The 27,368-nt window shown below is 33.9% G+C and overlaps 1 long non-coding RNA gene across 4 annotated transcripts; it reads right to left on the bottom strand.

Annotated features, from left to right (window-relative positions):
* Positions 1-3,156: 3,156 nt before the first annotated feature.
* On the bottom strand, positions 3,157-27,368 carry LOC114579768. Of its 4 annotated transcripts, none has more exons than XR_003700934.1 (6): positions 26,987-27,368; positions 26,643-26,698; positions 25,809-25,970; positions 24,818-24,892; positions 23,766-23,835; positions 3,157-3,193 (listed from the first exon to the last, which is right to left on the bottom strand). It is a non-coding gene; the product is annotated as an uncharacterized LOC114579768 (long non-coding RNA). The 4 variants fall into 4 exon arrangements; XR_003700933.1 differs by lacking the exon at positions 3,157-3,193 and adding an exon at positions 23,186-23,612; XR_003700932.1 differs by lacking the exon at positions 3,157-3,193 and having other exon boundaries at positions 23,646-23,835.

Raw genomic sequence — 27,368 nt, 5'->3', positions numbered from 1 at the left:
GGGACCCGAGGAGCCAACACAGGAAACGGGCTAGGGGATTCACGGGAAAGCATCCAGGGAGAAATCCCAAAAGACAACCAGCCAAGCCTTTATTCTCAAAGAAGAAATCAAAGAGACATAAGAAGGTGAAAAGACAATATACATACCTTTATGATTTTATGATGTAAGAAGTGCAATTACTCTTCTAATTAATGAACTAAAACATCAACTCAAATATTTATGAGCTAAAAACTAAGTAGAACCTAACAATTTCAGCTCAAAACCAAGTGGTCAAAGCCCATCCAAGAGCAGCCAAGGCCCCAAACAGAGAAACAGCAAGCAACCCAAGGACAAAACCAAGAGGTAGCAAGCAGCCCAAAGCTTGCCTACATCAATTCACCTCCGGTTGGAAAAATTCATCTCCCGATGAGTTGTCTTTAGATTTCTTCTGAGGAGGCAAAGAAGGCGCCTCAAGCTCTTGAATTTTTGCCACATAACTTTTCAATATCTCATCTCGCTCTCGCTTAAATTGTTCTTGTAGAAGTTATTTCTTCTTCAAATAATTTTCTGTACTCATATGCAACCACGACTGAAGTATGTATAGCTCATTCTGTAGGGGATCTGTCGAATCACCTTCTGTCGGAACCCATCTGTCCATTGAAATAATTTCTTCGATATCTTTGGACTGATTTTCATCCACCACTGGACCACAATTTTTATCTTTTACCATTTTTTTCTAAAAGAAGACTCAACAAAATATAAATCACTTAATAACAAGACTCACACAACACACACGACAACTGGTATGACTCACCAAGCTCACTCGACAAACTAGGATTTGCTAACCCGCTCTGATACCAAATTGATGTAAGCAAAAATTAGGAGAGAGCCTAATTTTTGCAAGCAAAATAAAGACTCTTCCTAGGTTAAAAAAGATACACAAAACTAAACAAAATACTCGACAAAATGCATTTTTTAAAATAAAAGATGACTAAAAACTTTGACTTACAAACAACACAAACATTAACAATAACTCCTAAAACAGCTTGCCAAATGTTGAGAAGAAAGATACAAGTGACGTCGGACTTGCGAATAGAAGAAGGAGATTAGGATCCGAGACGAAACAGGAATAACTAGCAAGTTATCCTAGAGGAGAAGAGAAGAACAGAACAAGCTCGCAAGCTTGTCCAAAGAAGGAAGAAAAACCCTCAGGTTTCTAGTTCCAAAAATATCATCATAACTCTCTTTTTATTTGCCAATACATCCAATATATATAGGGGAAAGGAGGGAAGCCAAATAGCCACCAAAATCTCTCTTTAAATCTAATCAAGAAAAGGGAAATGAAAGGCCAAAAGACACCACAAACAGCCCCCAAAAAACTGCACAGAAAATAGGAAGGAAGGTGGTGCATTCATGTTTTTTAGTCTATTTTGTTTTAATGTATTTTGAACAATATATAGTTGTATTTTATGTTTTTTTTAGCTATCTAATGATGGAAGGCATTCAATAATCATGGTAAGAAGTGCTTGGGCATAGCATGCTTTGGGTTTTGCTTGCATTTGGTTCCTTGAATTTTGTAGGAAGTGCTTCCATGGACTGCTTACTATTCTTGGTTTGGAGTTGTTTGCTACTCTCGAGCTGGGCCTTGGCTGCTTGGTGTTGAGCTCAAAATTTGAATTCTACTTGGTGTTAGCTCATTAATGTTTGAGCTGAAGTTTAGCTTAATAATTGGTGAAATAAATGCACTTCCTAGCTCATTAAATCAAAAAAATATTCTCATTATTTTGAAGTACTTGTCTCTTTCCCTTCTATTTATCCCTTCGTTTCTTCTCCTCTGATGTTATTTCCGAAATGTTGTTCTTCCCCATGCTGTGCCGTTTGCTCTCTATTTCCTAGCTGCCCGTTGGTCTTCTCTGTTTGCCAGTTCTGTTTCCTGCTACCCGTGGGGTCTTCTCTATTTGTCGGTTTTGTTTATGGCTGCTGACCTCGAATATAAACCTGTTTCTGGGAGTTTTTTTAAGAAGCTTTATGGCTGTCCCTTGCCCTTTCATTTCCCCAAACCTGATTGGTTTTGGTTGGAGGTGGATTGGCTGTTTAGCTTTTTCCTTTTGCCTATAAAATACAGATATTTTGAGATGGAAAGGGTTGTTGAAAATCTGAGTAAAAACTTTACAAAAACACGAGGGTTTCTTCTTGGAAAAGCTTGAGAGCTTGTTCCACCCCCTTTTCTCCTCTCTATTTCGTCTTGGATTATAACCTCTTCTTCTCTACGCAAGTTCCACTCTACGTGTATCCTCTTCTCGAGCTCAAGAAGTTGTTTGTTGGCTGAAATTTGGAGACATTTGCCGGATGAGTTTGGAAGGATGTTGGATTCTTTTGCAGTGGTGGACCCTCAGTTTGCAAGCCTAAGCACAATTTTATTATATTTTCCTACTCTCGTTGCATGTGAGGAAACTGCTAGTCGATTGTTCTGAGGATAGCGTTTTTATGATATTATTTTGTTTTATTTGATTTGACTTTTGCTTCTTCGAACGTTTGTTTGGTTGTTTGCAAGCTATAGTGAATCGAGTTTGGTTTATATTTTGTCCTGGTGCTTCTACTGGAGCTACTCCAACTTTTTCACGTATATGCTCATTTCGTATCCTATCTCTAAGGGTAAAGCCACTCATCCACCTGAGCATCCTCATCTCTGCCACACTTAACTTAGTATTATGTTTCTCTTTTAAAGGCCAACATTCGGCACCATAAAGCATTGCAGGCCTCACTACCATCTTATAGAATTTTCCCTTAAGTTTGAGGGGTACATTTCTATCACATAACAAGCCCGATGCATTCCTCCACTTCAACCATCCAACTTGAATTCTGCTGATAATATCCCCATCTATTTCACCATCACTCTGAACAATAGATCCAAGATATCTAAAACGTGTACTCTTATTAATGACTTGATCGCCCAAAGTCACAATCCCCTCACTAGGTCTATTACTAGCCCGATGCATTCCGAAAAACAAGAAAGTAAAATTTACAAGTTTAAAACTAACGGGTTATGCTCTTACATGGTGGAAGAACTTACAAAACAATAGGCAAAGACATGGAAAAGAAAAAACACAAAACTGTGAACGAATGAAAGAAAAAATGAGGGGAAAATTTTTACCATTTGATTATGCACGAACTCTCTTTCAGGAATTTAATAACTTGCAACAAGGAACTCAATCTGTGGAAGAATACACTGAAATATTTTATAAACTTCAATCAAGAAATAATTTAGATGAGTCTGAAGAGAAAATTGTTTCAAGATATGTCAACAATCTTAAGTGGTCAATCCAAGATCAACTTAATTTACGTCATGTAATTAAAATTGATGAGACATATCGAATGGCATTAAAACTTGAAAAGCAACAGCAAAGAGAAAGGGGTCATAACAAGATAACGGAAACATACAAGCGACGATCAACTGGTGGGGCTAAGAATCAATCTCAAACTTCTATGGTTCCATCGGGGGTGAAAGTAAAGTCTTTTGAAAATCAAAATGTGGATAAAGGAAAGGGAATTATGGGTCCTAAACCTTCTGAACAACCTAAATTAATCAGACCATGCTACAAATGTGGGCTTTATGGTCATCTTTTTGCAGCATGTAGAAAAAATAACCTACCAAGAAATAATTTTATTGTAAATGATGAACAAGTAGAGGAAGAAGAAGAAAATGAACCTGAAAATGAAAATAACATTTAATTAGAGAAAGTTGATGTCGAAGGAGATGTAGGTGAAGAGCTATTGGTAATTCGACATGTCTTAACAACAAAAATTGACAACGGTGATAGATGGCTTAAGAGAAACATTTTCAAAATAACTTGTACAGTTGAGGGAAAAATCTGCACTCTTATGATAGATAGTGAAAGTTCTGGAAATTTTGTGTCACAATTTATGGTTGATAAACTCAAACTAAAGTCCAAACCGCTTGCTAAGTCTTATAAAATCTCTTGGCTTAAGGAGGGAGGTGAGGTTCCTATCACAAAGCAATGTATTGTCAACTTAACAATTGTGGGGTCTTTTAAAGATCAAGTTACTTGTGATGTAGTGCCTCTTGAAGTCTGTCACATTCTATTGGGTCGACCTTGACAATTTGATAACAAAACTATTCACAATGGAGAAAAGAACACTTACACTTTGATTCAAAATAATAAGGAATTCACTCTTTATCCTCAAAAACATGTGTCTGATTTGCCTACTAAAAACAACAAGGTTGCCAAAATAAACTCTTGAATTGTTTTTGAATATAAATGATTTGAAACATTCTGAGGTAGCTTATTTGGTTGTGGGAAAGGAAGCTGACCCTATTCTTCAAATTCCAACGAATTTTCTGATATAACACCTAAAGAATTGCTTGTAGGGTTGCCACCGATGAGAGATATTCAGCATCATATTGATTTAATTCCTGGAGCAACTTTACCTGATTTGCCTCATTATAGGATGAGTCCAACTGAGCATGCTGAACTTTTTAAGTAACTGAATTGTTAAAAAGGATTTGATTAAAAAAAGCTTAAGTCCTTGTATTGTGCCTGCTTTATTAACTCCTAAGAAAGATGGGACGTGGAGAATGTGCGTGGATAATAGGGCAATAAATAAAATCACCATTAAATATCGATTTCATATTCCTAGATTGGATGACATGTTAGACATGCTAAGCGGTGCAAAAATCTTTTCTAAAATTGATTTGAGAAGTGGGTATCATCAAATAAGAATAAGACCTAGGGATGAATGAAAAACTGTTTTTAAAATAAAAGAATGTTTGTATGAATGGCTAGTGATGCCTTTTGGGCTTTCAAATGCTCCGAGCACTTTTATGAGAATTATGAATCATGTTTTGAGATCTTTTATTGGAAAGTTTGTTATGGTTTATTTTGACGATATTTTGATTTATAGTATTCACCCTTCTGATCACTTTAATCATGTGAGACAAGTGTTGCAAACTCTAAGGGAACAAAAGCTGTACATCAATCTTAAATAATGTTCCTTTATGACTTCGAGCTTAACATTTCTAGGTTTTATTGTTTCTACTGAGGGGATAAAAGTTGATCCGATAAAAATTGAAGCAATTCAAAGTCGATCCAGTCCTAAAAACATAAGTGAGGTGAGAGGATTTCATGATTTGGCTTCTTTTTATCGAAGGTTTATTAAGAACTTCAGTTCTATGAATGCTCCTATTACTAATTGTTTGAAAAAGAGAATATTTAGGTGGACACCTAAAGCTGAACAAACTTTTGAAATCATTAAGAAAAAAATGAGTTAAGCTCCCATTCTTAGCTTGCCAAATTTTGAAAACATTTTTGAGGTTGATTGAGATGCTTCTCATGTTGGTATTGGTGTTGTACTTAGTCAAGAGGGAAAACATATTGCTTACTTTAGTGAAAAATTGAATGATGCTCGATCCAAATATTCTATATATGACTTGAAATTTTATGCTATTGTTCATACTTTGAAATTTTGGAGATGTTATTTGATTCAACGAGAATTTGTTTTACATACTGATCATGAAGCTTTACGATTTTTTTGCTCTCAAAAAATTTTGAATAAAAGGCATGTTAAATGGGTTTCTTTTTTGCAAGAGTATACTTTTCACATAAAACATAGGTCAGGTCTGGTGTGTTAAACAAGGTAGCTGATACTTTAAATCGGAGATCTCATTTGTTGGTAACTGTTTACCCAACAGTCACTTCTTTTGATTTCATGAAAAATACTTATGCGAATGATCCTGATTTTAAGAGTATTTGGGATTCTTGTCTTGCTTCTGGAACTGATCCTTCTGCTCAGTTTGTGATTCATCAAGGGTTTTTATTTAAGGGATCTAGACTTTGCATAACAAAAAATTCTTTAAGAGAACAACTTGTGCATGAACTTCATAGTGGAGAATTGAGTGTATATTTTGGGCAGGGAAAAACTGTTGCTTTGGTAGAGGAAAAATATTTCTGGCCTCATATGATAAAACAAATTGCTAAGCTGGTGAAACAATGCAAAATTTATCAGGCTTTTAAAGGAACTTATCAAAATAATGGTTTGTATACTCTTCTTCCTATTCCAAATAAATCTTGGGAGGATATCTCTATGGATTTTGTTTTAGGTTTGTCTGTTACTGCTAGAAAGTTTGTTTCTATTTTTGTGGTGGTGGATCGCTTTAGCAAAATGGCACATTTTATTCCTTGCAAGAAAACTTCTGATGCATCATATATTGCTGATTTGTTCTTTAAAGAAATTGTTCGTCTTCATGGTATTCCCCGCACTTTTACTTCTGATAGAGATACTAGATTTTTGAGTCATTTTTTTAGAACACTTTGGGCAAAATTAGGAACTACTCTTCAATTTAGCAGTGCATATCATCCACAAAATGACGGGCAAACGGAAGTTGTCAATTGAAGTTTAGGAAACTTATTAAGATGCCTAACATGAGAGAAACTATCCAAATGGGATTTGATTTTGCCCCAAACTGAATTTTCTTACAATAATTCTATTAATCACTCCACTGGTAAAACTTCATTTGAAATCATTTATGGTCAACCTATACCTCACATTTTAGATAGAAATTATTTGTCTTTACCAAATAAAATTAGTGATGAAGCTTCTAAAACCTTTGATCATATCAAAACTATCCAACAGCAAGTTCTTGAAAAACTCTGAATGGCTAATATTAAATATAAAATTGATGCTGACAAACATCGTAGAGAAGTTTATTTCAAAGAAGGAGATTTGGTTATAGCTTACTTTCGTCGCCAACAATTTCCTGTTGGTACTTTTGAAAAATAAAGCAGGAAGAAATTTGGGCCTTTTCGTGTTCTAAAAAAATTGTGCTCAAATGCTTATCTCTTGGATCTTCCTTCTACTGTTGGCACTTCTCCTGTGTTTAATATTTCTGACCATTCTTTATATGAAGGAAATTCTGAAGATCATGTGGAAATTGAAACTTTACCACATCTGATTTAAGTTATGATGAATAGGTTGAAGATGTTATTGATGTCAGTTTTACTAAAGCTCGGCATGGCAAACACATGAGGTTCTTAGCAAAATGGAAGAATCGTCCTTTGACAGACTGTACTTGGATAGATGCAAATGAGCTTAAAAAGCGTCATTCGGAACTTTATAAAAGAATTATGAAAGCTTTCTCATCAGGAGATGAGATTTTCCCACCAGGGGGGATTTGCTACATTCATGTTTTTTAGTCTATTTTATTTTAATGTATTTTGAACAATATATAGTTGTATTTTATATATTTTTTAGCTATCCAATGATGGAAGGCATCCAATGATCATGATACTTTGGGTTTGCTTGCATTTGGTTCCTTGTATTTCGTAGGAAGTGCTTCCACGGGCTGCTAACTGTTCTGGGTTTGGAGCTGTTTGCTGCTCTCGGGCTGGGCCTTGGCTGCTTGGTGTTGAGCTCAAAATTTGGATTTACTTGGTGTTAGCTCATTAATGTTTGAGCTGAAGTTTAGCTCAATAATTGGTGGAATAAATGCACTTCCTAGCTCATTAAATCAAAAAGGTATTATCATTATTGTGGAGTGGACTTGTGTCTCTTTCCCTTCTCTTTACCCCTTCGATTTCTTCTCCTCTGATGTTATTTCCGGAATGTTGTTCTTCCCCATGCTGTGTCGTTTGCTCTCTGTTTCCTGGCTGCCCGTTGGTCTTATCTGTTTGCCAGTTTTGTTTCCAGCTACCCGTGGGATCTTCTCTGTTTGTCGATTTTGTTTCTGGCTGCTGACCCATGAATATAAACCTGTTTCTGAGAGTTTTTTTAAGATGTTTTATGGTTGTCCCTTGGCCTTTCATTTCCTCAAACCTGATTAGTTTTGGTTGGAGGTGGATTGGCTGTTTAGCTTCTTCCTTTTGCCTATAAAATAGAGATATTTTGAGATGGAAAGGGTTGTTGAAAATCTGAGTAAAAACTCTAGAAAAACCTGAGGGTTTCTTCTAGGAAAAGCTTGAGAGCTTGTTCCACCCCCTTTCCTCCTCTCTATTTCATCTTGGCTTCTAACCTCTTCTTCTCAATACAAGTTCCACTCCAACCTGTATCCTTCTTGAGCTCTGGATGTTGTTTGTTGGCTGAAATTTGGAGACATTTGCTGGAGGAGTTTGGTAGGACGTTGGAACCTTTTGCAGTGGTGGACCCTCGGTTTGCAAGCCTAAGCACAATTTTATTATATTTTCTTACTCTCGTTGCATGTGAGGAAACCACTAGTAGGTTGTTCTGAGGATAGCATTTTTATGATATTATTTTGTTTCGTTTGATTTGACTTTGGCTTCTTCGAACGTTTGTTTGGTTGTTTGCAAGCTATAGTGAATCGAGTTTGGTTTATATTTTGTCCTGGTGTTCTCTAACTTGTATTTTCTCTCTAGTTTGCTCACATCAGAAGGCCACGGGATAGCCAGCCAGCAAGCCACGGGAAACCCAACCAGCAAGCCATGGGAAAGCAGCCAGAGAGGGACCCGAGGAGCCAACACAGGAAATGGGGCAGAGGATTCACGGGAAAGTAGCCAGAGAGAAATCCCAAAAGACAACCAGCCAAGCCTTTATTCGCAAAGAAGAAACCAAAGAAACACAAGAAGGGGAAACCTTTATGATTTTATGTGTTAGGAAGTGCAATTACTCTTCTAATTAATGAACTAAAACATAAGCTCAAACATTTATGAGCTAAAAACTAAGTAGAACCCAACAATTTCAGCTCAAACATTTAAGAAGAAATTGAAATGAATTTTATAATTGGATTACCCAGGCCAAGGCAGAGTCGGGATGCTATATAGGTTATTATAAATAAATTAACAAAATCAGCACATTTCTTACTAATTAAACATACATATTCAGTAAAAAATTAGCGAAAATATATGTTGATAAAATTGTGAGATTGCATGGAATTTCAAAATCAATAGTCTCTGATAGAAATGTCAGGTTCACTTCTATATTGTGGAAAAAATTCAAGAAGTTTTTTATACCATATTAACTTTTAGCACTGCATTTGATCCTCAGATAGATGGGCAATCAAAAAAGAATAATTCAAACTTTGGAGGATTTACTTGTTGCAGCTCTAGTTCACGTGTTTATATTTTTGATGATAACAAACATTGTGGCTCACATCATTATGTCTAACGGTATTTGCAATTTTTAGTTATTTGTGTGTGAACTAACATTTCAAGAATGTCATGCACCATTCAATGAAGATTCAAGGCTCAATATTAAGTTATATCCTGTAAGGGTGTATGCTAGCTTGGTGACCATGCACACACACTCAGTGAAAGTGAGATTGAGTCAAAACCAGAAGTTCAATTTTTGAATTAATCGTATTGTACAATTTATATCGTACTGTACGATCAGCTCATATAACTAATCGTACTGAACAATCTAGATTATTCAGGATGATCAGTTATGATAATGAAAAATAGCCATCAATCATAATTTAGGCAAGATTTTGAATTTCATAGTTTGTTCTAATCATCCAGGAATATGTACATCATATTGGACGATCTATAAAAATCATGCCTAAATTGATCTTGTTATTATTCAATCAAATTTGCTTAATTTTGATATTCTGATAGTATTGTACGAACTTGATCGTACTGGACAATTCATAGAGATGTTTGGTCGTCCCAAGTTTCGTCCAGGACGAACTGCAATTCGATTGAATTAATCATCTCGGACAATCTCCGGATCGTATTGGACGATCTGTAAAAAAACTTAAATTGATCGTACATGACAATGCTGATTATACTAGCTGAAAGGACTGTTTTGTACTAATCGTGTAAGACGATCTCAGGATCGTACTTTACGATCTTTTACGACAGAATTGAATTTCTAAGATCTTTCAAAGCCCTCTATTTAAGCTTTCTCAAGATACTTGGTAAGTGCCCAGCCATTGTGTCTTCATTTTTTTGGAGAAAACTTGAAGAGATAACTTGAAAGGGAGAGAGGACATTGGAGGTGATTTCAAGGAAGTGTGGAGGGGACTTCACACGGTTGCTCTAGCAAACCTTGCACTTTAGTACCATTGGATTCAAGGTTCGTCTTGAGGAAAGTTTTGGGAAGAAGAAGATTATTTGTTGTCAAAAGACCCGGCTACTCTGCCACATCGGGGAAGGTGGAAGTAATTTTGTAAGGGCTTCTCCATCTAGCTGTGGGGGCTAAAGGAGAGTCACCTATGTTACACCGATACTCCTATTTATGAAGGCATGTTGTATCCGATACACTGATACACAGATATGCCCCTGATACGGCACCGATATGTGTTAGATACGGCAAAGTCGTATCCAATTAAAAAACTATTTAATTTCAAAATGGCACACGTATCTGATATGCATGTCCGTTGAAAAACATAAAAATTAAAAAAAAAAAAAAAAGATGCTTCGTATTTACTTCTGTGGCTTCGAGCAAGATTCTCTCATTTATGAGATGGATTTAAGTCTCTTAATAATATGGGTATATTAAAAATTGCTAATCTTTCACTTGATAAGCTTGAATTAAAAGCTATGATATTTATTGAAGATGATATAGAAGTTCAAAGACAAACCACTGAAGAAGCTAATCATACCATTCATTCTATTGAATAGTTGAAACTTCATGTGCTAGACAATTTATGTTTATGCATTTATTATTATACTAGACATTTAATGCTTACTTTTATTTTAATATTATAAGCTACAAGGCTACAAATGATGCTGCTTTCACTTTTTTTTGTAATTTCAAATATTATGCTTTGATTGATTTCTTAATTTTTATATATGATTTATAAATTATAATAACGTGGCCTTGTCGTACCCGTATCCTACATTTTTAAGAATTGACGTGTCACATATGCATATCATGTCTTATCCGGCTCATCATATCCATATCGGTGCAACACAGAGAGTCACTAAAAGTTAAGAGCAATACTCGGAGGGTGCCTACGGAGAGTGAACATAGGTTAGGTTGGACCGAACCACTATAAATCTAATGAGTTCTGTCCTTTTATTATTTCAGCATTTATTTTTCTTATGATTAACTGCGTGGGTGAAAAATGTTGATTTGTCATTTTATTGTGAATGTAATTCGCTTTTACATCAAGTTATAAAAAGATTTTTCTTTATCATTAAAGAATTTTTAAATACTAATTCACCCCCTTCTTGGTTAACATCGTGACTAGTTCTTTAGGATTTAGCACCCCTCAGGAACTTTCATTACTTAAATTATGTATTGAATTTTGAAGGAAATTGGAAAACTCATATACCATTAATGGAATTTGCATACAATAATAATTTTCAATCCAGCATTGGAATGGCACCATATAAAGCTTTTTATGGAAGGAAGTGCAAAACACTCTTGTGTTGGGCAGAAATAGGTTTAAAAAAATAATTGGTATTGAACTGGTAGATAATGCGAATAAGGAGAAAAATGAAGAGCAATCGCGGAAGTTGGGTGTACCGCACACAAGCTCAGCGGCTTCGACTGGGGTTGATTCATGGTCTAAGCAAAGAATCGCTTATGAGAGTGAAATAAAACAACTCACAAGTGATATCTTCATTTCACTCACTCATGTAAGAGGAAAACGCGTTAGGAAGTTTCTGTCAAGAGAAGCAGCCAAGAGAAAGAAGGAAGGTGGGTTTTCAAATTTCATATTTTTTTCACATTTCTTCTGTGATTTAATCCTAAGAGAGATCAATTGTTTTAAAGGAAGAAAGTGAGGGAAACGACGAATCAATGAATTTTCATTTTCAAAACGTCAAAAGAAGTGTAAGTAATTTAAATTTCATATATGTTTCAACTCAAATTTAGAAAATAAAATTTATAAGATTTTTCTTATTTTGATGGAAACTAATATTGTGTGAATTTCCTATAGGATGAAATTCAGACATGAAGGAATTTAATGAGTGGAAGTCCCATTTTAACGAAGAAAAAAAAGGATTTGATGTATTGAGGTAACTAAATTTATGAAAATTTATGTTATTAGAGCAATGAGATTCTCATAATTGAATTGAGAAGGGCATTGAGAGTCTTTAGCAAAGCTCGAGGTTGGAAGGAATTAAAGCTCAAAAATAATTAATGCGGATAATTTCTCTTATTTTTATAGACATTACATGATTCTATATTAATTTTATACAGTTCCTAACTATGCATTCAATTACAAATGATTGAAAGTTATTATATTCATTATGGTACATGATCAAAGTTATCCATTAAAGTGACAGTAATATTAGGATAAACGTGTTATGTGAAACGTGTATGTGAATTTAAATACAAGGAAAGAAGAAAGCGTAATTTGAAAATGTATACATATATTTTATTCAAAAGTATATAAAAACAACCATATGATTGAATAGAATAAATGTAAATAATGAAAGAAAAAGGTATATGCATGCAAACTATAGTAGTTCACTCTCGTATTATCTTTACCTAGGGAAGCAACATACTCGTCCAAGTTAAATGCAAATGGAAATGGTTTTATCTTTATAGGTACATTTAGACGATTCTCCTGTACTAATGAAAATGAAAATGAAAAAAAAAAAATAAATGATAATAGAAACTGACAAATGAAAAATAATGAGAAGTAATTTATGTGTAAAAAAGACAGAGAAACAAGTATATTTTATTTTTTATACGTAATATTGTATATAAAATATAATAGAAATGATATATATATATATATAAAGAAAAAGAAAGCCAAAAGAAGATATTCATTTTTATGTATATGAAATTTCTATGTTACAGACATGATTACCCACTGAGTTTACCATGTAAACTCGACCTATTAAATTAAACTTTCAGGTAAGTCTTCTGACAAATAGAAATGGCTAAAGAAGGAGATAAATATGCCTACAGAAGATAACGTGCAATTGAAAGCAAGTAATGTATAGTATATGTAAATATTAAGTATGTGAAAGATTTTATTAGTAGTTTAATAAAAATTGTGTTAGTGACTCTTCAATTTTTCTTTGAAATGTATTTGATAAATTATTTTTGAATTTGAAAAAAAATTATAAATGTTCAACTGCTCATTCCCGCCTCATTAATTTGAGTATCCGAGGCAGGTCATTACATATTTTGTATCTAAGAGTAAACCAACTCATCCAACTTAGCATCCTCATCTCTGCAACACTTAAATTAATTTTTTTAAGATTCTCTTATAAAGGCTATAAAACAAAAATTAGGATAGGAACTTGGAATATATGTTCCCTTATAGGAAAATTAATGGAATTAATAGATATTATGATTCATAGGAAGTTAAATATTTTCTGCATTCAAGAAACTAAATGGGTTGGAGAGAAGGCTAAGGAGCATCCTCATCTCATGTTTAGAAATGGCATATGTGTGATTATAGATAGGAGTTTGAAAGATAATGTTATAAAAATTAATAGAATTGGAGATAGAATTATAGTTTTAAAGATTGTTGTTGATGCTAAAATTGTTAATATTTAAAGTGTTTATGCTCCTCAAGTAGGTTTGGATATGAGTTTAAAATTAAATTTTTTGAATGACTTAGAAGAATTAATACAAAAAATACCTCTTGAAGAAAGAGTTTTTATTAGAAGAGATTAAAATGAACATGTTGGTAGAGAGGTAGATGATTTTAAAAGCATTCATAGTGATCATGGGTTTGGAACGACAAATGATGGTGGCTAGACCATATTAGATTTTTGTTTAACTTATGATTTTTTAGTTGCAAATACATTATTTAAGAAAAAGAATGAGGCATCTCATCACTTATAAAAATGGATATAGTACAACTCAGATTGAATATTTTCTTATTAAAAAATTAGGTCGTTTAAATTGCAAAGATTCTAAAGTTATTCATAGTAAAAATTTATGTACCCAACATCAATTATTAGTTTTGGACTTTAAGATAAAGTGGTAAAAAATAAAAAATAAAGTAAAATGATATTCTAGGATTAGATGGGGCATTTAAAGAATATTAATAAAAAATATTTTTGAGAATTTTTTAGAGTAAGATTTTAGATCTTAAGATTTTGTCTGGGCATGAGAATGCTAATGTTATGTGGAAAAAGGTGACTAGTGATATTAAGAATATTGTAAAAGATGTGCTTGGAGTTTCAAAGAGAAAGCTCCTAATAGTAAAAATAGTAGGTGGTCGAATCCAAATGTACAAGGTAAGATTAAAAATAAGAAGATTTGTTATAAAAAATTGGTTTAATTATAAAAACTCTGATAATTGGGAAAGATATAAAGAGACGCGTAAGAAATCTAAGAAAGCAATATGCGATATAAAGACCTTAGCTTTTAATTATTTATATAATAGATTAGATACTTAAGGAGGGAGAATATATATATATATATATATATATATATTAGCTTAATGTGTCATACTTTAAAACTATGGGAGCGTGTTATGGAGCATAGGTTGCGGCGTGATACTAATGTTTCTCAAAATCAATTTGGATTCATGCCGGGTAGGTCGACTATGGAAGCCATGCATTTATTAAGAGATTTGATGAAGAAATATAGAGAAAAAAAGGAGGATCTACATATGATATTTATTGATTTAGAAAAAGCATATGATAAAGTTCCAACAAAAGTGTTATAGAGAGTTCTTGAAAAAGAAAGGAGTTAATAACGCTTATATTCAAATCATTAAAGATATGTATGCAGGAGCTATTACTTGTGTTCAAACACAAGGTGGTTTGACCAAGTATTTCCCTATTTCGGTTCGGTTACATCAAGGATCAGCCTTAATCCCATATATTTTTGCTTTAGTCATGGATGTTCTCACTAGACATTTGCAAGAGGATATACCTTGGTGTATGCTTTTTACTGATGATATTCTTCTTGTTGATAAGACTAGAAAGGGAGTTGAAGGTAAACTTGAATTATGGAGGTCAACCTTAGAGTCTAAAGGTTTTTGCTTGAGTAGATCTAAAACGAAATATATAGAGTGCAATTTTAGTGGTAATAGACCTAGAGAGGGAATTGTGACTTTGGGATATCAAATCATTAATAAGAGTACATGTTTTAGATTTCTTGAATCTATTGTTCAGAGTGATGGTGAAATAAATAGGGATATTATCAGCAGAATTCAAGTTGGATGATTGAAGTGGACGAATGCATCGGGCTTGTTGTGTGATAAAAAAGTACCCCTCAAACTTAAGGGAAAATTCTATAAGATGGTGGTGAGGCCTATAATGCTTTATGGTGTCAAATGTTGGCCATTAAAAGAGAAGCATAATACTAAGCTAAGTGTGGCAGAGATGAGGATGCTCAGGTAGATGAGTGGCTTTACTTAGATATAAGATACGAAATGAGCATATCCGTGAAAAGGTTGGAGTAGCTCCAGTAGAAGATAAGATTAGAGAGAGTCGCCTTAGATGGTTTGGTCACATAAAACGGCGGCCTTCCAATTATCCGGTTAGAAAAATAGATGTATTAGATTTGAATTATGTTCAGAAAGGTAGAGGCAGGCCTAAAAAGACTTGGTTATAAAATATTAGAAATGATCTTTCTTTTTTAGATTTAAACAAGAATTTGACTTTTAATAGGACACATTGGAGAAAAAGAATTAGAGTAGCCGGCCCCACGTAGTGGGATAAAGGCTTGATGTTTTTGTTGTTGTTGTCTCTTTTAATGGCCAACACATTTCATCTACCATCATAAATTAAAATTTAAAAGTTTCAAATTTCACATTAAAATTTTTAATTTGCTTGATTGGGGTTTTATTTATGAAGGACTACTAAGATATGAATCGTATCTATCTCCACGTATATAAGTCATTTACTTGCACATTTTATCATTGAGAGTATTGAGATAATCTGTCTGTTCTAACATTTGGGATGATTGTGGTAAAATTAAACTTTAGAATATAGTTATCATGTTCACTTTATGCATTATAATTGCAATAAGTTACCTAAAAGACACTCAAATACTTACTATCATTTTAGAAAACTAATATATAGTGTGTTTGTACTAGATTTTCCTCTGAGTATGAATAATAATAATTTTTTTCTAAAATTTTCTTCTTGAAGGAACCTATGAACATGGAGTTTTTACATCATCACCAGCAGCTCCATCTCATGTAGTAGCTCCATCAATATCATATGTCAACATCTTCTATCTAATGAAGTTAGATAGGGTCCTTTAGGTGCACGGTCACTTGGTAGTTGGCAACATTATACACCATCCACTGAGTTGTGAATGAGCTTCAACCCCACTCTCCATATCTGCTTGAAATAACTTAAGCATAACTCTCCATAAGTGTGTCCTTGATACACTAGTGGAATTGATAGCAACCATCTAATCAGTAAACATGTTCGATGTCAATAGTTAAATTGATTATTTGTCTTGATCAGTCAATGAATTAGGAAACATTTTAAGTTTGTTTTGAGGTTATCTCTTAAGGCATTGACTTTAATTTTTAGAGATGTTTTTATATAATTATCCCTACGGCTATCTTTTCCCTATTACTAAGATCTTAGAGCATATTCGTATAAATTGACTGAAATTTTCCAGTTCATTCTCCCACCACAATCTCTCTAACTATCTCACCTTTAGCTCCTTCCACATAATTGCCTAAAGCTCCCATCAGTAAATATCATCTTAGGTTTTGCAGAGAACTCGCAATCCAACTCCACTATAAACTCACATAGTCATGAACACAACAACGCATTTATTTCTCCCCAATACATTGTTAAATATCATCATATTATTTCGGATCCAAAAACTGTACAATTCAAATATGCAGAATGGGCTACAAACAAAACAGACAACCAACAACTATAAAAGTTTATCAAAGAAGAAGGAATAAACATATGCCACAACTCTCAAATGATAAAAACATTATTTTGGCAAAATAAATAATATGGGTCCACATGTATAATATAGCATTAGTCTTGTATTTTCTTTTATTTGCTTTAGGTAAACTGGGTTTGTATTAACTTGTTGGTCTACCTAAACATTATTAATATCTCTCTAGCTATAAACAAAAGGATTAGAGAATTAAATTTATGATTTCACTCTTCTTTTCATCTCTCTTCTTTTTCTTTGGGAGTTCACACCTACTCTAACGGTGTCTAATATTCTTGATCCTTCAAGAAGCTTAATAAATGGTACTATTGTTGCACTAACCTCAGCTTCCCTCTCCTGTTCCTGCCGACCAGTTTTTTTTCTTTTCTCCTCCAGCTTGCTCTGTCGCAGCCTCCAGCTCTTCTTCCACTCAACCGCTGTAGCAGCCACTATCGTCTACCCAGCAGCTATTGACATCCTCCAATCTGCAGCATCCTAGCAGCAGCCCAACATCACCTTCCAGTCAGTTGCAGCCCCATTCCAGTCGCAGTTCTTCCGCCAGATTGGACACAGATCTTCGGTTGAGCAGAATTCTGTCCTAGAACTTTACAGCAGCTTCCCACCTATTATAGTTGCTGTTTCAGACAGCTCAACCACCGGATTGCAACCACTGTTTTCAAGAAATAGCTTCTTGTAGCTGTTCTGCTTTTCCCTTCCAGCAGCAACCTATTTCAAACAACCAACAACACCAATGTTCATTGTTTGGCCGCTGAAGGGACACTTCCTTTTTAGTCGATTACTGCTATTTGATAGCTAACATTAGGTTCTCTGTTTTTATTTACATATTTTTAGCTAACATCTTGTTCTCTGTTTTTATTTTACTTTTTTTTATTATTTTTCTTGCTTCTTTTTCCAATTTCATTTTTCTACTAGTTCTTCCTCTCTTTTCACAATTGCAAGGTTTTTGGCACCATCTTTTCCTCTTATTCCATTAATTTCACACTATGAAAAACACCGATCTAGCAGAAGCCCTATGCACCATGCAAACCAACCAGGACTTAACAATTTTCAAAAAAAAAAATCACACCGATCAGCTGATCTCCAATTTGCATCCATTGGCACACTCTCCAACAATTCCATACTTCATGGACTCTGTTGACAAACGCCTTGACACCCTATATATCGACTGATCTCACTTCTTATCCCATCATGATTCTTGATCTTCACCTGGCATTATGGGATCAGGCAACCATATTCCTTCTCATAGCCCATCCCCACCTCCTACGAATTTTTCTTCTCTTAAAATCATGAATATTGAACTTCCTGAATTTAATAGGATAGATGTAGAAACTTGAATCTTTAAGGCACTAGTATATTTTGATTTTCATAATGCACTCAAATGTCATCGTGCTCGCATTAAGTCTTTTCACTTAGGTCTAGCAACTATTTGGCACCAAAGGCTACGTATAAAGGGCCAATTATTCTCTTGGCCCAACTTTAAACTTTCCTTACATAGCGATTTAGTATCTCCATGTAAAAAGATTTACATGGGAATCATTTTAAACTAACTCAACAAATTTTGTCCTAGAACATAAAACAAAATTCAAAAACCTTGCTTTTAAAGCAACTAATTTGTCTGAATCCACATTCAGTAGTTATTTCATATCAAGACTTAAACAAGAAATCCATCATGAACTTCTTCTTTCTCAACCTACTTCCCTCTTAGATACTACAAAATTAGCACGTCATCATGAAGCAAAAATTCAATATTGTTTTATATTCCTTCCTCCTCTTGGCAAAAATCATACGCTCTTTCTTTCAAAAATACTACACGTAATTCTTTACATTCTAGCGTCAACTCATCCACTACATCACTCCTTATTTCTCACCTCTCTTCCCTTTTCTACCCAACTATCTATAAACCACCAAATCTTCTAATCCGAAAAACTTTCGCCGGCCAAAATTCAATTTCATCGTGAAAAGAAGTCTATGTTTTAATTGTGACGCAAATTTTGGCTCCCAACGTTGCCCAAACAAATTCTCTTACTAGGTACCGATGACTCAAACTTAGTGGATGTCTCTTTCCTCTCTTCCATCAATGAAGAAAATTCAGATTCTCAATCAAAAATCAGCCTTAATGCATTAGAAGACAATTTAACCCTCGTTCTTTCCGATTCACTAACTATATTAACAATCATAATATACATAGTACTATAGTAGTACTCAAAATTTCATTTAAGAACACCTTATCACTAAATTATCTCTTCATCCTCTACTTATTAAACAATTTAATATTTTTGTGTGCAATGGCAACTTATTATCTTGTAATTCTAAATGTCCACAAGTAAACATTATCCATATAGGCTATCAAGTTTATCTAGATCTCCTCATCCTGTACATTCATGTTGCTGATATTGTTCTTGGCATGCAATGGTTATAATCTTTAGGACCTATTTTACACGATTATTAAAACCTCACCATGCAATTCCATAATCAAAATACGCAGATTACACTAACAGACGAACCACAATTACAGCGTAATCCTATTAATTTTAACAATTTTCATGCAATCATTTCTCATTCACCCACCATTCAACCTTCACTATTCAATCACACTTCGTAGATCCAGTTTCTTCCTCCCCTAACAACCTATTGACAAACTAAATAGATAAACTCAAAATTCAATTACCCCCTTCCATTTCTAATCCCCTCACAAACAATTCCAACTTTTATTTTAACCTCCACAAGGCTTACCACTACATTGCACCATTCATTGATCATGGCATTCACCTTCCTTCCTTATCTAAACCTAATAACATTCAACCTTATCGTTATCCACATTTCCAAAAGGATGCAATTGAACAATCACTCTCTAAAATGCTTCGTGTCGGCATTATTTGTCATAGCCACAGCCTTGTATAGTTCAGTTTTACTTGTTAAAAAATGGGATGGCACTTGGCGTTTTTTAGTCGATTATAGAACCCTTAATGCCCTTACTATTAAAGATAAATTTCTTATCCCTACCGTAGATGAACTTTTAGACGAACTTCATGGAGCTACTATATATTCTAAACTTGATCTACATTCATGCTATCATCAAGTTAGAATGCATCCTCAAAATATTCACAAAACCTCCTTTCATAGTCATGAGGGACATTACAAATGATCCATCGACATTTCAAGCATACATGAATCAAATCTTTCATTCATTTCTTAGCAAATTCATTATAATCTTCTTTGACAACATCTTGATATACAGCACAGCCCCACTCTCAAACTCCATGTTAATCACTTTATTTTGGTTTTTCAATGCTTACAAACACATCACCTTTTTCTAAAACTTAATAAATGTCAATTTTGTCAATCTTCCATCAAATATTGGCTCATATTGTCTCCACAAGATACATCCAACCTAACCCTACTAAAATTCTAGCTATAATAAACTAACCAATTCCCTCCTCTTTATGCCACCTGTGTTCATTCTTAGGATTAATGAGTTATTATCAACGTTTTATACCTCATTATGCTTCTATAGCTACTCCATTAATCAATCTTCTACAAAAGGATTCCTTCAAATGGGAAACAACACAGCCTTAACTGTTTTTCAAAATCTCAAAATACCGAATGACTACTGCAACAGTCTTAGCCTTCCCTGATTTCACAAAAACTTTTATTCTTGAAACAGATGCTTCCAACTTAGGCATTGGTGCGGTACTTTACAAAATAATCATGCCATTTGTTTTTTTAGCAAAAAATTATGCACAAAAAACTCAACATCAACTTCTCTAAGAGAAGTATGTGCTATTACTGAAGTAGTTTCCAAATGGTGATAACATTTGTTAGGCAATGAATTTATTATTCATATCAATCATAAAAGCTTACGTGAAATTCAAACTAAGGTAATCCAAACACCTGATCAAAATATTATCTTCGCAAGCTTTTAGGATTCAATTTTTTCTATCAAATATAAGCAAGGAAAAACAAATATTATCACCAACTCTTTATCTAAACTACGTAAAGACCCTTCGACTCCTCCCTTCCAAAACTTAATTATATTTTCTCTTTAATTAATGACATAAAAAAAGGAATCACTTCGCTCTCCAGATATTTCTTCATATTGCTTCTCATCTTTCTAATGGCTATTTCTCTAATACACTTCATCAATTTCATGACCATATTCTTTACTATGAATGTCATATTTACCTATGTAAAAATTCATCCCTTAAACATCAAATCCTCATAGAATTTCATTCCTCACCTCTTTTTAGTCATCAAGGCATTTTTAAGATAGTCAAACATATTTCAGCTAATTTTAATTGACCTAGGCTTCATCAAGATGTTGTTGACTTTGTTAGAAAATGTCTAATTTGTCAAGAAAACAAATATTCTTCTATTCCTTTGACAACTATTTTATCTCCTCTATCAATACCTTCGCAAATCTGAGAAGACTTATCTACAGACTTCATCAATGCTCTACCCAATTCTAATGGTTATATTGCTATTTTGGTAATCGTTGATCGCCTATCCAAGATTGCTTATTTTGGTACCTTGCCTTCCAAATATTATGCTTCAAAAATTACTAATCCTTTTTAACATCTGATTGTTCGCTTGCAAGATTTTTCTAAAACCATAATTTTAGATTGAGATAGCATATTTTTAAGTCATTTTTGGCGCCACCTCGTCAATTTAAGTAGTAACATGTTATATTTTTGCTCTTCTTACCACCCACAAACAGATGACCAAGCAGAAATTCTCAATCATTGTTTAGAACAATATATCCATGCTTATACATCCTCTACATTTAAGTTATGGTCCTCTTTTTATTGTTGGGCAAAATTGTGTTATAATACATCATATCATACAAACATTAAAATATCTCCATTTCAAGCTCTTTATAGCCGACTTCCCCCTCCCATTCCTTCCAATATTTGTGGAACCTTCGACCTTCCCATTATTGATACTCATTTAACAAATCAAGATACCCTTCTCCAAACTCTACGACAAAACTTACTTCAATCACAAAATTGAATGAAAACCATAGTTGATCGTAATTGCAGAGATTTGCACTTTTCAATAGGTGATCTAATTATTGTCAAATTACAACCATTTTTATAAAATTCTATCATTAATCGTACCCATTTTAAACTCACTAAGAGATGTTTTGGCCCTTCTATAATTTAAGATTGCTTAGCCCAGTAACCTATCGCCTACAAGTATCTCCCGGAAGGAAAGTTCATCCGGTTTTTCATCTCTTCTGAAAACTTTTAAAGGTTCCCCTTCACTAACTCCTTCCCCACTACCAAACTTCAGTTATAACAACCAACCTCTTCTTTTATTATATGCTATTATAGCTCACACATTATACAACTTTGCGGTCAACCCCACTGATAGGTCCTATTACAATGGAAATTAAATTTACCTGATCATGCCAATTGGGAAAACTTTTCTGCACTTTCCACCTCTTTACTTCTTTCAACCTTGAGGACATGGTTATTTTCCAAGGAAATGGGAGTATTAAATATCAGCATATTATTTTGTATCTGAAAATTGTACAATCCAAACATGCAAAATGGGCTACAAACAAAACGGAACAACCAACAACTACAAAAAATCTACCAAAGAAGAAGAAATAAACCTATGCCACAACTCCCAAATGATAACAACATTGTTTTAGCAAAATAAATAATATGGGTTCACATGTATAATATAGCATTAGTCTAGTAGTTTTTTTTATTTGCTCTAGGTAGACCTAACTTATTGGTCATCTAAACATTATAATATCTCTCTAGTTGTAAACAAAAGGATTATAGAATAAAATTTCTGGTTTCCTCTTCTTCTCGTATCTCTTCTCTTTCTTTGGAAGTTCACAGCTACTATAAAGGTGCCTAATCTTTTTGATCCTTCAATAAGGATAACAAACACCTAGACAAATCCACCACGAGCTCAACAACTATTTTTTCCTGCCAACAGCAGCCTGTAATCCCCTTCAAAATTCATTCCAACACACACAAAAGGGTGAAATATGCATTTACAGGAGAGAAATCAAGACAAGGAGAGATAATGACAGTGCAGAAATAAAGATAACGAGATAATGATGGAAAGAGAACGGTAGAAGAAAATTTTAAGGATCTTAAAAGTTTAAGAGAGAGAAAAATGTCCTTGATAGCTACCATAACACTGATTATTTTAGCACACAATTTTGCAATTTATAAAAAATATTTTATTCGCCATCATAAAGCAAGAAATGACTAGGAGAGATAAAACAGGAAATTTACAGATATGCTCATTAAGTATAAGTAGAATCCAGGTCCATGTTTTGAAACTCCAAATGTAACATTCCGCACCAGATAAGCAGCTAGGCAACCCTTTTTTAAACATTGCAATTAACTTTCTGCAGTGAGATGTTAAAATCTCAAAGTTGACCATAAAATTTTAGTCCTGTCTGATACAATATACTTTGTCACCTGAAATTATATGCTAGTAATCTACCCTTAAACTCATGTTCGTCCCCTTTTCTAAATAGAACAGCTATTCATGATTATATCTCATGTGTCACAGGTACATTTCAACTTTGTAAGCCAATTTCTTTTGTGACAGATGTCTCTAGAATAAAATTTTGAATTTTCCGAATTAAGTGATGATAAAAAAAAAATCCATTTATTATGAATGAAAAAAATAATAATATCAGCAAATGTGATGGGGAATGTCAAAAGAACTTGTTCGCTCGCTCTGAAAAGTAAGGCACTTTCCTGGAAAGCTTCAAATATGAGTAACCTCATATATCTCACGTCAAAGAAGGAACAAATTTTTCCCTAGAGAAAACCTCGATGACAGAAATTTAGATACCAGAAAGGAAGTAATGATACATCTCTCTTTGTAGAAAAGATTCCCTACAAGCAACTTTAGATTAGTAAGAATGAAGATAACAACATTCAAAACAATTAAATCATTAAATCATCCCGAGTTTGACATTCTAGTAACAATTAATATAACTAAAGTTCCAGCTGTAGGCCCTTAACATGCAAGAAAAATAATAAACATACCCAACTCTTCATGGTGCTCCACAACATTGCGTGCTGCTATTTTATCAAGTTGTGCTAACCTAAGAGTGGCCTGCAAGAAGTGAGGTAGAGAAAATAACAAGCATATAACATTAACTTTCTCATGCATAATCAAAATATTCAAATCTTGAATCTTACTCTCAAAAACATTTTTGTTAAATTTCTTTAAATGCCTGCATTTAACCCTAGGACAACATTTTACTTTATTATTCAAATTATGATCTTTCATCTTAAAGTCCAAAACTAATAAACAATGATATATACATTAACTTTCATTCGAAATGATTGTATAATCTTTGCAATCTAAAAGATACATTTTTCTTATTAAAAAATAATCAAAGTTTTACTATATCAATTGTTATAAGTGATGACATGATCATCTCTTTTCTTAAATAAGGCATTAACAATTACAAAATTATAAGCTAGAGCAAAATCTAATATAGTTCTACCACGTTTATTAATCATTTTAAATCCATAGCCACCATAAATATTTTTAAAATCTTTTACATTCTACCAACATGACCATTTAAATTTCCTCCAATAAAATTTATTTCTTCAAGAGGTATCCTTTGTATTAATTCATCTAAGTTATTCCAATATTTTAATTTTGAACACAAATACAAATATATTTAAGGAGAATAAGCATTTATAATATTAATAATCATAAAATCAAGAGCAATCTCTAAAAATATAATTTTATCTCCAATTCTATTAATTTCAAAATACAACAAAAAAGATCAAAAAAATTGTGAACCAAAGAAAAAGTTATTATAAAGAACAGCACTTGAGAGTTACATGATTGCAAAGCTTGTTGAACAATTAATATATCAAGTGAAAAAAAATGTAGTAGCACTTTCGAAATTAAGAGGATATCACCAATAAATGGCTGCAACACTACATTATTAACAAGCAAGTGAACATATGACATTGCATTTCGTATAGCTCCCCTTATTATTCAAATATATCTCTTTATTTGTTTGGATGAATCATACATTTTAGAGGAAAAAAGGATTACAAAGACAAGATGGGTGAACCTTCTTCTCAAAATACACAGTGTCACTCTCTCCGGATTGAATGTGCTCCAAAATATACTTAACGGGATCAAAATCCTGCAACCAAAATCTACAAACTTAGATTGAGAAATATTAACATATTTAATTTACATTTAGTCATGCATGTTCAAAGATATAGTAAATTATTTCATTTGATTCAGTATAAAATTAGTAAATCCCAAGTAAAGAGCCCCTAACTTTCCAAATGCAAAGAGAAAGCATGCAATAATAACTGTGAATTATGCATCAATTAAAAACATAAGCCATTCTTATTTGGACACAAAAGATGTGCAAGCCTAATAAGTTGATAAAAAAGATAAATTAAGTGAATCCTAAATATTATAACCAATTTTAAATTTATTAAATACCTAGAATACAATAAACAATTTGCCAAAAGAACAGGTTAAACAACAAGCATGCAATAACAACTAAGAGTCAGCGAACCTAACAAGAGAACTAATGGTGGACAGTGGTCGAATAATAACAACTTAATAATTATCAGGGCGCCTTTCGATTAGTGAAACCCTTGTAAGAACAAGTTGACGAGATACACAATCCCCTTGCTGACCAAGGCCTCCCTTGGGTCCAATGCCAATACTTAAGCCCATGACATTATGAAGTTGCATCTGCAAATAGACCCTTCCACAAAGAGGATCTATGCGGTGACCAGGCATGGTCAACCTCGGCAACAAGGGAACGGGGTATTGTCCCTCAGCCTGAATTACATCTCGTATAGCTGCAAGTAAGCTATCTCGTGATGTGCTTGCATAAACATGAATAGGGAAACCATCACTAAATTCCATGGAAAATAACAACTAAGAGTAATGCATAGAAAACAAAGCTAAATTTTCTCTAACATATAAACATGCATTAGAAGCCATCAAAGTGAGAAAGCATGGTTCCAAGGTAGGACCCAATAATGTGCTAATAGAAATAAGGATAGTTCAAGCAAAGTTTCTGAGACTAGCAAAACCTCCTCATAGAACTCCTCTTCAAGCACCTCAAGGGTTTGACCATTCCTTCCATATAGGAAAGTAATATCCTCAGAATTTGATCTGAGGGCAATCCTTTCATGTGGGGGAAGCCCTACAAGAGCTCGAGCTGCAGCAGCAGCTGTAGCTACCCTTTCAGGAACCTGCATCAATAGAAACAATAATTAAGTTGAGAATTGATCTTTCTCTAACCCGCTAATAAATATAAGTTAATAAAAAGAACAAATATAAATAAAAAGAATATGATAATTTAAATTTAAGTAAGGCCAAGAACAATTCAACATCAGTTAAGAGTACAGAAGAAGAGAAAGAAAAACAATAATTTACAGATGAAATGCTAAATAAGATTGATGGAAAAATATCCTTATCCAGGCCAACAACATTTGAGTGAAACTGAGAATGGAAAGGAGTTAAAATCTGTGCAAACTACATGAGAATTAAAGCAAAAGGATATTATAGTCAATTACAATATCATTCACAGTAACCAGAGGGATAGTAAAATTATTTCCAAAAATTACACTCCCTGAGCCACAACGAAATAAGCATGCATAAAATTGCGGCGATGAGAAGAAAATTTTCTTGGCATTTGAATTAGATACTGCATATTTTTTTATGAGAACTGAAGTGCCATTTGGAGGAATGTTTACTTGAAAATACTCCATATTAGTCAGTAACACAAACACGAAGCTCATTATTTAAGCAGGCTACACTATCCAAGATCAATGTACTGCAGATCTGTTCAAGTACATTAGAAGCAAAGTAGGAAGCAAAGAGCCTCAACCAGGAAGAATGTTAATATGCAACATTGGACTAACCGAGTTCAGTCACCCACATTTTGATATCTCTAGCAACACAGCCGTGACACTGCCATCTGTCAACAATATAGGTGTGCAACCGGAATCAGAAATTCTTTGTGCATTTTTCATTTACGAAAACAAAAAGTAAATGATCTTTCTCCTTCCTTCGGTCACTAACTCTTTGCAAAAGCACTAAAAGAATACACACTCAACCCCGAGCTCGTTATGCATTAAATTCAACACAGAACTCAGAGCCGAGATTATGATCCTACTCGCCCCATAAACCCAATTTCCAACAAATATCATCGACTTAAAAAAATTAGAAAACACAGACACACAGAAGAAAAGCATTGAAGAAGAACCTCAGGGCGATCGGACGTAGATGGGAGGAAGCCAAGTGAGCGAGCAGAACAGACGAGCTGAAGATTTTCTCACCAACCCTAGAAAGATCCATACGCCTCCTTGAAGTAAAAGCAGTGGAAGGAATAACAACGGTCCTGGGGGCTCTAGCTCATGAACAGATCGGCCACCGTCCCACGACGATTCCCGCTGCATCGCTTAGCTACCGAGCACGGCAATGATAACATCGGCCTCTGACAGGATCTTCAGAGCTCTGGCGCGTAGCGAACGCGGCCCTAGACCAGGACCGAATCTGAATCGAAACTCCAGTGAGAAAGCGTTCGCAGATGATGAGCGTTGCAGAAATCCAAGTCTGGTAGGAAGTGGCCGAAAAATAAGTTTGGA

The sequence above is a fragment of the Dendrobium catenatum genome, unplaced genomic scaffold, assembly GCF_001605985.2.
Source record: "Dendrobium catenatum unplaced genomic scaffold, ASM160598v2 fragScaff_scaffold_624, whole genome shotgun sequence".
In the NCBI taxonomy this organism is placed as follows: Eukaryota; Viridiplantae; Streptophyta; class Magnoliopsida; order Asparagales; family Orchidaceae; genus Dendrobium; species Dendrobium catenatum.
Note: the sequence above shows the minus strand (reverse complement) of the source record. Positions and strands in the feature narration are given on the sequence as shown.